Below are 10757 nucleotides of genomic sequence, written 5' to 3'. Positions count from 1 at the left end.
TGTAGGATCCGTGGTGGGCAATGGGCTCTCACTCACCCTCAGCCAAACACTCGAACATGTGTTATTTCACTTAATCCTCAGAAAACACTCAGAGGCAGGTGCTGTGATCTCCATTCAGAGTTTCTTGAAAAAGCAATTTGTGGAAACCCTTCCAGGGGCCGGGCAGCGTGATGTATCAGGGCCGAGGCACCGCCTCATGCAGCCCTGCATGCGGCGGACCCTGGCGTGGGACCCTCTGTCTGCCTGCCTCACACGATGAAGTCTCCAGGCTTCCGTGCCCCTGATGCTGAAACGCCACATCTCGTGGGCGTGGGACCCTGAAAGAATGGCCCCTCTGGTGTATGTAAGAAGGAAAAAAAAATTCAACCAGCCATAAGACCCTGGGGAACTGACAACATGGAGCAGAAAAAAGACAATTGGAGATGTGTTTTCCTGGCACGTTGGTGCTCCTGAAACAATGAAATTGCAGGTTTTACTAGACAGACATGCCAATTGCTGCCTGCGGGTAATTATAGTTATTCCCTAGGCCTGCTGCCCTCTGATGCCCAGTCTCCGTCATATGGACTTGGACCGTAAAAACAGGACGGAGGAGGGTGGGACGTAGGGGGGGAGGGGGCCAGCAGTGCAGGCAGCGGGTCGGGACTTTTCTCCTCCGGCTTGTTCCAACAGCCCCTCCTGAGGCTGTCCCTCCAGCTGGGAAGACAAAACCCACTGCACAGCGGCCCCCTGACTGCTGTGGATACAGTTGCAGAGTCCCAGGATAAGCAACAGGTTGCCAATTTACATGTCCCTGGGGGAGAAGCAAGAATGGCCAACAGGGGCTTCCCTGGTGGTCTAGTGGTTAAGACTTTGCCTTCCGATGCAGGAGGTGTGGGTTCAGTACCTGGTCAGGGAGTGAAGGTCCCACACACTTCTCAACCGAAAAGAACAAAATGAAACATAAAACAGAAGCAATATTGTAGCAAATTCAATAACGACTTAAAAAATGGTCCACATCAAAAAAAGAAATATTAAAAAAAAATGGATAGTACTCTTGAAACTCTACTGAGGGTCTTGGGCTCCTGGGCTTCACCCAACTTCCTCTGAGCACTGACCACCCTGTCACACTCCGCTCTGGGCTGGAGACATCAGAGGGTTTCCCTAAATGGATCATCTGGGGCAAGGGGGTGGTGGTCTCAGATCCTTTCCTCCTGGGAGGTCCCAGGCAAGACATCCCCTGGGCAGGAAGGTGCCCCAGACATATGTGTTCTCTCTGCCCATGGCGGAATTTAATAAAAAGCAGTGTTGTTTGTTCAGTGGCTCAGTGGGGTCTGACTCTCTGTGACCCCCATGAACTGCAGCACACCAGGCTTCCCTGTCCTTCACTATCACCTGGAGTTTGTTCAAACTCATGCCCATTGAGTTGATGATGCCATCCAACCATCTCATCCTCTGTCGCCCCCTTCTCCTCCTGCCCTCAATTTTTCCCAGCATGGAGCAATGTTTAAGGAAAGAAAGGAGGATAGGAGGGAGAGAGGGAAGGAGGGCAGGACCAGGTAAGGGAAGGAAAGAGGATTCCATAAATGTAGTCTCAGTTCTTATTTGACAGAGAAAGAAACTTCATCTTGTCGATATAATGAAGCACGGGAATTTTGTTTCAAACACCAGCTTGGACCTCTGCTGCTGCTGCTAAGTCGCTTCAGTTGTGTCGGACTCTGTGCAACCCCATAGACGGCAGCCCACCAGGCTTCTCTGTCCCTGGGATTCTCTAGGCAAGAATACTTGCCATTTCCTTCTCCAGCTTGGACCTCTATTCTACTATTTATGAGCCTTGCAAATGACTGCTTTTCTGAGACCCAGTTTCCTGGCTCTGTATAATACCAATGTGTACCTCTCAGGACCTGAGAGTGGAAACTGCATGAGATCATCTGAAAGAAGACCTCAGCCCATCTTGGGCCACAGAATAACTGCAGAGGATAAACAGCGATTACTACTACCGTTTTGGTTTCTGTGGGAGCTCCTGCGAGCCGGCTCGGTGGAGGCTGGCCAGACACAGCCAGGGCCTGCAGATAGGTCCTCCCAGCCGGCAACTCCGGGGGGCTGGCGTTTCTAAGACTTCTCCTTGAACCAGGCCCAGTGTGTCTGCACCCACTGCCCACCCCGCCCATGAATGGGAGGCTGGGGCGGACGGGGATGTGCGGGGCTCGTCCTGAGCTTGAGGAGGGCAGGAAAGGACTTTATTAAAATGGATATCAGAACTGCGGTCAGCCCTTATCCAGCCACTTAGGCTAAATTATTAAACACTGCCAAGGACACCGGGGGCTTTCCCCTTTGCTACCAGATGGCTTTCCACCATGGTTTCTTGTGTCTTCTCAATGTGGTGTCGATGGGGGATTGAGCACAGCCTGGGGGACGCAGCCCTGAGGACACCCCCCCTCGATGGCCACAGATAGCGCCACCTCATCCCCTCGAGCGCCTTCCCAAATCTGCCCACCTGCATCCAAGTTCCCGTTGTCCCCGCCCTGCGCCCCGGACTCTCTCATCCAACAGAGCCACCCCCAGACCTGCCCACGGCAGCAACTGTAGTAATTAACATTGTGCGAGGGCCTACGTTGCACTCAGCATCTGACATGCATTGTTTTACTTAATCTTCAGGGTGATTCTCGGGCAGGGAGATGTCGTTAATACCCTTTCATAACTGAGCACACGAGGCTCAGAGTGGTTAATTGCCTGCCCGGTGGTGCGCGCGTGCCGAGTGACAAGTCCCTCTGACATCTACCCACCTGCTCTTAACCGCTCCCCTGCATGTGCCCCGGGGCTCTTTTCACCAGCTCCCTGCCCTGAACCGCAGATCTGAGAGTGTTTTCTCAGGGTTGCATGGGGAGCCTCATGGGCTCTCCCTGTAGCTCAGCAGTAAATAATCTGCTTGCAACACAGGAGATGTGAGTTCAATCCCTGGGTCGGGAAGATCCCCTGGATAAGGAAATGGCTACCCACTCCAGTATCCTTGCCTGGTGGGGTGCAGTTCATGGGGTCGCAAGAGTCAGACACAACTTAGCGACTAAACAACAACACAATGGGGAGACCCGCCAGCATCCTCCCTGGAAACCCCACAGAAGGAGATGAAGGCGGGAAGGAGAATGATGGGGAGAGAGCTCAGCCCTCCAACCAGAACCCAGAGAATGATCACAGGCCGTCTGCCAGGACCCAAAATGCTTGCTGTGCTGAGGCAGCTGTCAGACCCAGCCCCACCCGACCACCTGAAGTGGCATCAGCCTATTTCGCATCATTACTATTTATTGTCATTGCCTTTTTAACTTTTTATTTTGCATTGGAATTAACAATACAGTTAACAATTAACAATGCTGTGATAGTTTCAGGTGGACAGGGAAGGGATCCAGCCATGCATAAACCTGTTTCCACTCTCCCCCAAACTCCCCTCCCATCCAGGCTGCCACATAACATAGAGCAGAGTTCCCTGTGCTGTTCAGGAGGTCCCTGCTGGTTATCCATTTAAAATATAGTAGCGCGTTCATGTCCATCCCAAGCTCCCTAACTGTCTCTTCCCCCCACCCCTCCCCCCGGTAACCATAATTCGTTCCCACAACCTGCATTTTATTCCACAGTTACTCTCTGGTGGGCAGCAGGGTAAAATGCTATCTCATTTAAGCCATCACTCAAAAGATGTGTCCTCAGGAAGGTAGGGTCAGTGAAGCCATCTGATTATGGCATATGCTTAGGCCCCTCACACTCAGGGGCCCATATAGGACTCTTAGTTTTATCTACTTTGCAGATGAGTGGGCTTCCCTGGTGGCTCAGACAGTAAAGAATCTGCCTGCAATGCAGGAGACCTGGGTGCCATCCCTGGGTCGGGAAGGTCCCCTGGAGAAGGGAATGGCAACTCACCCCAGTATTCCTGCCTGGAGAATTCCATGGACAGAGGAGCCTGGCGGGCTACAGTCCATGGGGTCGCAAAGAGTCACGACTGAACAACTAGCACACACACAGGGTAAAATCCCAGGCAGCGGCCAGTTGCCTTCCGACTCTTCCGAGAGCCCCAGGAAGCCTTTGATGGGAGGGATGGCTCAAGGGCAGAGAAGGGTCCAGACCCTGACCCCGGCCCCACATCCTGACCCAAGGCCCTGGTGGGGGGGTCAGGAGAAGCCCAGGAGGGACTCTGTCCCCACCTCCCCATCTCAGAGCCCAGTCTGCACCTCTCTCAGGGAAGTCACATTTCTCCATGGAACCTAACGGCTCTAGAGAACCAGCTTAAAACCTCCTGGTCAGGAATCCTCACAGACCTGTGCTTCTTTCACTTCCCGTGGGGCCTCCTCGCCTCCACGCTGGTCTTCCCAGTGGACATTCACTTCCCCCATGCCCCGCCCAGCAAAGCCGACCTTAGCCAGGCTTTGGCCCCGAGGTGGAGGAGTGGTGGGGGGAGACCTGCTAGAAGCTGCTTCCACTCCTCTTCCCACGGACACTTCCATCAGGAATTATTTCAGACAGATGCCCCACTGCCCTTCTAAACCCCCGAGGGGGGAATCAACCCTCTTAAGGCAGTTGTTTATTAACAGTCCTCGGTGTCATTAGCGGCGGGGTACGTGATGAAATATAGATGAGAGGGAGAAAGCCAGGAATCGCACTGCCATTTGTCCTGTTCCGAATGTCATTACGCGTTCCATCGTGCCGTATTACCAAGATGATTAGTGGCATCAAATGACTTCTGAAAAATGATTATGTGCCATTAAAAGCATTAGTCTGTCTGAAGCCCGCACAAACACATGGCCGCGTACGGATGACTCATTAGCCGGGAAGGCTGGGTGATGTGACAAGCGCGGCCGAGGTGCCAGGCAATTAGCATCACCCGCAGCTGGTGGAGGCCAGGGCCACCGGGTCCAGAGCTGCGTCCCGGCCACGGGAGCGCCGGTCCTCAGGGGCCGAAGGGCCTCTGGGAGTCACACTTCTCCTGGGGCGGCCTGGGGACGAGGGCTTGCTTACGGCGGGCTGCCCCGCCCCGCAGCTATGGTGGAGCTGTCCCAGCGGTCCCCAGGATAAGGAGCCGAGCGAAGCTGATGCTTCTGCAGGTTCCAGGAAGCCGGATTTGGGGAGAAAACAGAGGCAGGAGTGAGGCAGCCGCAGAAATGGGAGCAGCGTGCAGGTAGAACGCAGCAGAGGCCCGTGCAGGGAATTTTTAATTGACATCAGCAAAAAAAAAAAAAAAAATTGGCTCAGGGACTCACAATGTAATTTACAATGACAAGAACATATAGAGAAGCCATAATTTGGGAGATTAAAAAACATTTCTTGAACACAGACCAATCAAATGGCTTTGAAGTGACAGCAAAAGAAAGAAATAACAAGCGAAAACGATTGTCTCTGTCTGGTTTTCCAAAGTAGCTGAGCTCGACATCAGTCCTTGTGCTAAACACACATTTCATGTTGAATTTTGCTCACTGTGCAGCGAAGGCTTGGTTTTGAGATGTCAGGGGTTGGGTGCCCCATCTCCCCTCTTCCTTCATCTTGACGTGTCCAGGCTTGTTCTGTGGGGGCTACATCCCTGGAAAGGATGCCTTGAAACACATGGGCACATTTCCGCCGTTGGTCAGGTTCTGGAAGTTGTGGGTTCTCTCTCTCTCCCCACTCCCTTCCCTTTATCCCTTTATTCTTTTTTTTTCCCCCATCCATTCACACCATTGCTGCCCTCGTGGATGTGCTGAAGGCCAATCAGGGAGCCAGTAATGAGGAGACTGAGGAAATCACCTGCGGCCCAGCCGTTAGGACTTGGCGCTTTCACAGCTGGGGTCAGGTTCGTTCCCTAGTCCGGGAACTAAGATTCCTGTGAGCCGCATGGCTCAACCAGAAAAAGACAAAAGAAAAACAAAGATGCTGAATTTTATGTCCATGCCCCAGGCGCTGCCCTGAGTTCCATGCTTTTTCTTTTTCTGGCGACAACAAACGGTTTGTAGGACTTCGTTCCCTGATTAGGGATTGAACCCATGATCCCTGCAGTGGAAGCACGGAGTCTTAACCACTGGACTGCAGGGAAGTCCGAGTTCCACATTTTCCCTCACTTTCCCCCGACCTGTAAGGCAAGTCTGATTAGTATCTGCATCTCCCAGATGAGAAAGCAGGCGTAGAGAAGTTGGGGAAGAGAGGCAGTCAGGCTCCAGGCTGACCCCATAGACCCCTGACCTAGAGCCGCCATCAACTCGCCTGGGTCCCCGGGGCCACTGCACAATCCAGGCAAGCCTCCCTCCCATGGATGTCGAGGGGTCCTGGAGTGACCCCGGTTACAAGGATTCAAAGTGTCCCTGACTGATTCTGGTGGAGAGGCCTGCGATGAGGCCTGGGTATGCCCAGGGAACCTTTGTTTTCTCCTTTTAGAGTCTTTAGAGACTGTCAAGGGCCACAGTCCAGCCATGCAGACCCCAGGCCTCTGGCTCTCAGCCCAGCTTGTGAGCAGTGCCCAGACCGAGCCCCACCCGCAGGAGGACCACCGCTCTAGCCCCCCTGCTGCCTGTCACAGAGAAGGAATCAGAGGCTCATGGAGGGGCAGCGAGCAGCACAGACTCACGGAGCTGCTGGGTGTCTCCTCTGGCGGTCTCGTGGTTAAGAATCTGCCTGCCAATGTAGGAAACATGGGTTCAATCCCTGGTCCGGGAACTAAGATCCCACATGCGGTGGGGCAACTGAGCCAGCCACAGCTACAGAGCCCACAACCCTCTGGAGCTGGGCTCTGCCACAAGAGAGGCCATTGCAATGAGAAGCTGGCACACCGCCGCAACTAGAGAGAGCCCACACACAGCAACACAGACGCAGTGCAGCCTCATAAATAAATAAGTGATTTAAAAAAAGCTGCTGGGACAGGACCCACCCAGGAGCCAAATACTTCCAAAACGCAGGCTCCCACCCTCTTGCCCTCCCCTTGACTCCCCAAAACCCTCCTTCCCACCTGCCTCTCCAAGCCCAACTGCAGCCAAGGTGACCAGAGGCTGTCAAGCCCTGACAGCTAAACCTGCAGGCTGTCGGCGCTGATTGGCACCTGTCACAACCTGAGCTTCTCGGGAGCCCCCGAGGCCTGGCCTTCATCTGTCCTGGCTGCTGCCTGTTTCCAGAGCCCGGACGCGTCCACCCGCTCAGAAAGGTGGCCGATTTCCAAAAGCCCTTCATCTCTGTCTTCCCTCCAGGCCTCGCTGGGGACGACCGGCTCATTCCGGAGAAGCTCAGACACACTGTTCTTCATCTTTATTGAACTTGGCTTTGCGGTTCTTGTTGCTTTGGGGGAGGGGGGTGGCTGTGACAGCGGCTCGGAAGGGCTGAGCAGAAATTGTTTCTTGCCCACGCCTTACGTCGTTCTGTTAGAAAAACATGAATTCTCTCTCCTCCACTTGTTTTTGTTTGTTTTCCTTCTCGCTGAGACAGAGGAGGAAGTGGTATTTGATGACAGCTCTGTTTGGGTCTCTGCTACAAGTCACGAATGTTTATGAGGTTAGGCTGCTGAAGACGGAGCCCAGCTGCTCCCGAAGATTAAAAATAGCCATGGTATGACCTCTGCTTCCAAGGGTGATTGCCCTATCTCTGTGTCTCCTCGACACCCAAACAAATTAAGCTTGGAAGTTCCTCCCGTTGTCTAATTTTAGTCTCTCCTGCTGCAGTTCAGTCTTTTTGAGTCAAACCAATTCCTACCCTCTCTGCAGAAGTTGATGATGCACAAGATTATCACAGGCAGTCTGTCTTCCAGCGACAACCAGCCATGGGCAGCCTTCTACCTGGTGGGACAGATTTCAAGGCCTCCTGTTCTGCTAAATGCTGAAACAGCGTCTGGGGTGCCCACCCATTCAGCGCACTCTGTGACATGGTGACAGCATCTCCTCGTCTGCAGAACTTTCCTCAAGAACGGACCAAGGACAAGGGCGGACAGAGCTTGAAAGACGTGAACGCTGTGCCTCTCCAGGAGGAATCTCCCATAATTCTCCAGTTCTAGGGAACAACAGAGTCACCTACTGACACAGTGGGTGTTTTGGTCAATTTTTGTCCCTCCAGCGAAAAATTCATGTGTCAGAAGTCCAGTGGTTAAGATTCCCCACTTCTAATGCAGGAGGCATGGGTCCGATCCCTGATTGGGGTGTGCAGGTGAGTGGGTGGGTTGGTTGGTGGGTAGATGGGTCAGATGGGGGGTGGGGGATTGGATTAGTGGGTAAATAGGGTGGGTGGTGGGTAAATACATGGATGGATGGCTAGAGACAGAGAGATACAGATAGATACCCAAAACTCAGGTTACAAAGGAAGGGAAAGGGGATTAAAAAAGGAAAGACCCCCTAAGTCAAGCTTGACAGTCATCACAGAGAACAAAATAAAGGCAGAAGGAGTGTCCCCTCTACCAAGATCAGTGAAAACCCTGCTTTATTTCTAGGTCCCAACAGAATTGCTATAACCCCACGAAGCCCAAATCAGTTCTAAGTGGGAGGGGGAAGTGGGAGGCTGTGGGGATTGGGTCATGTGCCTTTTTCCTGGAAGAAGGGAGTGTACCCTGGAGCCTAGCACCCTCCGGAGAGGTCCTGCTGACCAGCCGAGGGCAGCAGCCTTGCTGGGGGACGTCGTCTGGGAACCACCACTGGCCGGTTGCCATGGGTTCAGGAGTCCGAGTGCACAGAGGTTGCCTTGGGGATGCTGGAAGAGGCAGCATTTCTGGCCAGCCCAGGTGAGCAGAGAATACTAGCGGGAATAAGAGCAGACTCGCCAGGCCACGGGGAGAGGGCTGCAAAATTACTCACACAGCTGCTCTATTTGTCTGTAAGAGGGGCAGTCGGTCTCCACCAGCTCCCACCCGCGGGATGGCTGGGATAAAGGGAGTGGGGTGGGAAAGTCCTTCACTGCAGCCTCATCAGATCCAGTAACTCATGCTTGAGTAACTCAGAGCTTACTGGGATGACGTGGGTAAGTGCAGACGTGGAGGTTCATGTTATGATGAGCCTGGGAGTGAGTGGAAGAGGGGTGTGGCTAGCTGTGTCCCCGAGCCAGCGGCGACAGCCGCCCCTGCCTCTAGGGATTCTCCTTGATCACCTGTCTTGGCTGAAAATGTCCGCGGTTGGTTTGCCTGGACATCATGTGTCACTTGCTCCTGCAGTAAGTCAGCATCTGGTTCTCTCCTGTTGTTACCAACCAGGGTTCTTGCCCTCCTTGATCAATAGAAATTGATCAGAGGCCAGACAAGAAATTCAGGCAAGGCTTCACTGGGGGCCCTGTTGTAACAAGGATAAAGTGAAAACAAGTAACAGATTCCCTTGCTCTCTCCCCAACGTGGGGAGGGGGTTGACTCCTTACCCGGGGTGAGAGGAGGGGTGGGTCCGGGGGTTGGCAGGAGGGCGGCTTAGGTGGTTTGCCCACCCGTTCCGTGGTGCCCTGGCGGGGGGCATGCTCCCTTCCCCACTTCCGTTCCCTGCTCCTTAGGAGCGGCACTTGGGTTTTTTGGTCTTTTTGTTTGTCTTCTTGTCCTGATTTGCCCCATTTGCACACACGCAGTTATTTTCAGTCCCACCCTGTTTCTTTGTCTCTTGTTGCTGGAGGAGATGCGGGCGCAGGCCCTGCGGCAAAGGTCCCAGGCCCCAGCCCGTCTCGCTGCGGGTCAAGACTCAGAGCCTTCCCGGACCCCCAACACGCACGCCCTAAGGAGCAGCAGCACCCCACTGCCCCCAACCTCAGGCTCTCTCCAGGATCCCCTGCCACCCTCACCCCTCCCCCCCACCTCGACTGGCCAGAGCGACCCTCTAGCTGGCTTCCCAGTGAGCTGTCGGCCACTTGGAACAAGTGGAAACTGAGCATGACCTGGACAAGGGGACGTCAGGGCTCCTTTCAGGTCAACATGCCAGACTGTCTGGCTGTTTTTGGATGTGGTTACACCAAGGAATGATGCTAAAGCTGAAACTCCAGTACTTTGGCCACCTCGTGCGAAGAGTTGACTCATTGGAAAAGACTCTGATGCTGGGAGGGATTGGGGGCAGGAGGAGAAGGGGACGACAGAAGATGAGATGGCTGGATGGCATCACTGACTCGATGGGCGTGAATCTCAGTGAACTCCGGGAGTTGGTGATGGACAGGGAGGCCTGGCGTGCTGCGATTCATGGGGTCTCGAAGAGTCGAGCGCGACTGAGCAACTGATCTGATCTGATCTGATCTGACACCCAACTGTGGGCCTCCCAGGTGGCGCTAGTGGTAAAGTATCCTCCCGTATTGAATATCTTGTTTTGTTCTTCCCTTGCTAGTGAAATACCACCTCCCCCAGCGTCTCCCGCCAACAGGAAGAACTTCTTGTGTTCCCATCTCTCTTCTGCTGCCTCTCTGACCACCTCCCTCCTTCATCCTGACAAGTGCAAACCGAGTCTCCACGTCGATGTACTTTCACTGCATTAAAATTTCCAAGTTGGTACTTTTCCCATGTTGAGTGCTCTTTGGGTGGAATGTGCATGTTGACATCCACAAAACCCCTTTTCTGCACAGGTAGGTGGCCTGCAGCTCTGCTCAGGAGGGTCTGGTCCAGTCACATGAGCCTTAGAGAATGCATCCTGCCCCGTGTCCTTTCTATGTTCCAACACCTGGGATCCCACTGGCTCCTGTTACAACCGAGCCAGGACCAACAGTAACAACACCAGCACCACCCCTGCGACAGCAGCTCCCTTTTATAAAGCATCTCTTACCTGCCCAGGTGTAGACTGACTGCTTTCCATGCGGGCGTGCTTAGTCGCTCAGTCGTGTCTGACTCTTTCTGACCCCATAGACGG

General features: G+C 53.8%; 1 long non-coding RNA gene across 2 annotated transcripts; it reads left to right on the top strand.

The window, feature by feature from the left end:
- Window positions 1–6917: 6917 nt before the first annotated feature.
- LOC113878073 lies at window positions 6918–10411 on the top strand. 2 transcript variants are annotated; one of them, XR_003506900.1, is made up of 3 exons: window positions 6918–8112; window positions 8500–8680; window positions 10242–10411. It is a non-coding gene; the product is annotated as an uncharacterized LOC113878073 (long non-coding RNA). The 2 variants fall into 2 exon arrangements; XR_003506899.1 differs by having other exon boundaries at window positions 8497–8680.
- Window positions 10412–10757: the final 346 nt, after the last annotated feature.

Source organism: Bos indicus x Bos taurus, chromosome 19 (genome assembly GCF_003369695.1).
Source record: "Bos indicus x Bos taurus breed Angus x Brahman F1 hybrid chromosome 19, Bos_hybrid_MaternalHap_v2.0, whole genome shotgun sequence".
In the NCBI taxonomy this organism is placed as follows: domain Eukaryota; kingdom Metazoa; phylum Chordata; class Mammalia; order Artiodactyla; family Bovidae; genus Bos; species Bos indicus x Bos taurus.
This window is presented reverse-complemented; position numbering and strand designations above follow the sequence as displayed.